Here is a 3567-nt window from a genome sequence, read left to right as displayed (position 1 = left end):
GCCTCCGCCCGCCGTGGCCCCGGTTGGCCGCGCCGGCGTGCCGCGTCGTTGGTGCCCCGGCGGCCTCGTCCCGCCCTGCGGGCGAGTGCTCGTTCGGGTGGCGCCCGTAACCGCACGCCCGCATAGGCTCCTTTGGCCCACTGACAAAGGGGCCCCACCCCAGAACATTTAAAAAAGGAATTAAAAATAATAAAAATAAATAAATAATAATTAAAATAATTAGAATATTAATTAATTAAGTAATTAAGTAATTAATTAAGTTAATTAATCCTGATTAGATTAACCTAATCACTAATTGAATTAACTAATCTGTAATTAAACTAAACAGAGAATGATAGGTCGGTCCCACTGGACCCACACGTCAGGCTGACCAGGTCAATGATCAACTTTGACTGCTGACATCACCCTGATGTCATGCTGACGTCAGCATTTACTATTCTGGATAATGTTGGATTAGATAATTAATTAAATTCCAGAAATTAATAAAATCTTCAGAAAATCATATCTTTTAATCCGTAACTCGGATTAAAATATTTTCAACATGAAAGTTGCTCAGAACGACGAGACGAATCCGGATACGCAGTCCGTTCGTCCGCCACACCCCCCTAACCTATCGAACTCGCAACTTTCCCCCTCCGGCTCCTCTGCCCGAAAACACGAAACCCCGGGGATATTTTCCCGGATGTTTCCCCCCTTAACCGGTACCACCTCATACCACGTTAGGGCACGCCTAGCATCGTTACTTGTCTTGTCATGCATCGATATGCATCTGTTTACATGGTATTCATTGTTTCTTCCCCCTCTTCTCTCTGGTAGACTACGAGACCGACACTGCTGCTGCCTAGTTTGACTACGGAGTTGACGACCTCTCTCTCTTGCCAGAGCAACCAGGCAAGCCCCCCCCCCCTTGATCACCAGATATCGCCTATTCTACTCTATACTGCTAGCATTAGAGTAGTGTAGCATGTTACTGCTTTCTGTTATACCTATCCTGATGCATAGCCTATCCTTGATACTACTGTTGTTACCTTTACCTGCAATCCTATATGCTTAGTATAGGAGGCTAGTATATTCATCTGTGGCCCTACATTCTTGTCCGTCAGCCGTACTATACTATCGGGCCGTGATCACTCGGGAGGTGATCACGGGTATATACTATATACTTTATACATGATACATGTGGAGACTAAAGTCAGGTCGGCTGGTGGAGCACCCGCGAGTGGATCTTTGTGGCGGAGCGACAGGGCAGGTTGAGACCGCCTAGGAGAGAGGTGGGCCTGGCCCTGTTCGGCGTTCGCAGATACTTAACACGCTTAACGAGATCTTGGTATTTGATCTGAGTTGGCTACGAGCCTATACGCACTAACCAACTACGTGGGAAAGATATGGGCACTCGGCGTCGTGGTATCAGCCGAAGCACTTTGTGACGCCAGCGACTGAGTGGTGCGCGCCGGATTGGAACGTAAGCCTGCTCTTGTATTAAGGGGGCTAGTTCTGCTTTCGGCCGCGTACACAACGTGCAGGTGTGCTATGGGCGATGGGCCCAGACCCCTGTGCGCTTAGGTTTAGACCGGCGTGCTGGCCTCTCTGTTGAGCCTAGGTGGGGCTACGACGTGTTGATCTTTCGCGGCCGGGCATGACCCGGGAAAGTGTGTCCGTCCAAATGGGATCAAGCGTGTTGGGTAAGTTGGTGCACCCCTGCAGGGAAGTTAATCTATTCGAATAGCCGTGATCTTCGGTAACAGGACGACTTGGAGTTGTACCTTGACCTTATGACAACTAGAATCAGATACTTAATAAAACACACCCTTCCAAGTTCCATAGACAACCCGGTGATCGCTTTTCCACAGGGCGACGAGGGAAGGATCGCCGGGTATGATTATGCTATGCGATGCGACTGGAGATGCTACTTGGAGATGCTACATTGGAGATGCTACTTGGAGGACTTCAATCTACTCTCTTCTACATGCTGGAAGACGGAGGCTGCCAGAAGCGTAGCCTTCGACAGGATTAGCTATCCCACTTTTATTCTGGCATTCTGCAGTTCAGTCCACCGATATGGCCCTTTACACATATACCCATGCATATGTAGTGTAGCTCCTTGCTTGCGAGTACTTTGGATGAGTACTCACGGTTGCTTTTCTCCCTCTTTTCCCCTTTCCCTTCTACCTGGTTGTCGCAACCAGATGCTGGAGCCCTGGAGCCAGACGCCACTGTCGACGATGATTCCTACTACACTGGAGGTGCCTACTACTACGTGCAGGCTGCTGACGACGACCATGAGTAGTTTAGGAGGATCCCAGGCAGGAGGCCTGCGCCTCTTTCGATCTGTATCCCAGTTTGTGCTAGCCTTCTTAAGGCAAACTTGTTTAACTTATGTCTGTACTCAGATATTGTTGCTTCCGCTGACTCGTCTATGATCGAGCACTTGTATTCGAGCCCTCGAGGCCCCTGGCTTGTATTATGATGCTTGTATGACTTATTTTATTTTAGAGTTGTGTTGTGATATCTTCTCGTGAGTCCCTGATCTTGATCGTACACGTTTGCGTGCATGATTAGTGTACGATTGAATCGGGGGCTTCACAAGTTGGTATTAGAGCCGACTGCCTGTAGGAATCCCCCTTCCAATTCCTTGGCCGAAGTCGAGTCTAGACATTGCAAAACTTTTACTAACATGGCTGTGTGTCTTATGGGCACACATCGCCATTGGGTGGTAGTAGGATCTTTTACTCCTCGACCTTTACTCTGGGACTCTGATCTCTCCTCTATTCGCGTTAAATGAAGTTTACTAAATCGAACAATAGGATCTCGTTATCACTTTCACCCGGAGAGCCCCTTGTTACTGATGATCGTCTGCTGCACCAGAAGACCCTGAAGATACTCTCCGCTGTTAACCCGAGAACTTGTGTTCGTCGCGTTTGCAATTCCCCTTCCACCGCAAACCCTTATGGATAACTACTTGCAGTTGTTATTCCTACATTCATCCCCAGTTGGTCTTGTTATTACAAGATAACCTGAAAAACCCGTCGTTGTTTCGATAATCCTTTGAGCTTACTGCCTTGCTGTTCTTTGTCACCTGAATACCCCTACGGTTAATTATTGCACTTATTGAGTATCCGCTCATCCCCAGTTGTTCATGAGTTTCACAAAAGTCTTCAAAATACTATTCGATCTTCCGAAAATCCTTTGGAGCCTTTGGCTCTTGAAATTCTTGCTTGCTCGCATTATGGTTAATCCCATAAGTCTCGTAGTCTTATTGACATTCCTTGTCATTATCATTTTGGGTCTATTGACTCAATATGTTTGCGAATACGCGCAATCATCACTGATCCTTATAAATTACCTTTCCGGCTGAGCTGCCATTCTTTTAACTGGAATTGGTTCTCGACCAGTCCAATTGTCGTTGATTGTATCCCTAATTCTATTCAGCTTATCCATTCTTGATCAGAGCATTTGCTCCTGATCCCTTGATTTGAAAATCATAATTACTTTGTTAATTAAGCGTTGAACTATTCAGCTGTTCTATAAACCGATGCATTTGCAATCTTTCTTCCTCTGATTGGGTAT

This window comes from Triticum dicoccoides, chromosome 2B (genome assembly GCF_002162155.2).
Source record: "Triticum dicoccoides isolate Atlit2015 ecotype Zavitan chromosome 2B, WEW_v2.0, whole genome shotgun sequence".
Taxonomy (NCBI): domain Eukaryota; kingdom Viridiplantae; phylum Streptophyta; class Magnoliopsida; order Poales; family Poaceae; genus Triticum; species Triticum dicoccoides.
This window is presented reverse-complemented; position numbering follows the sequence as displayed.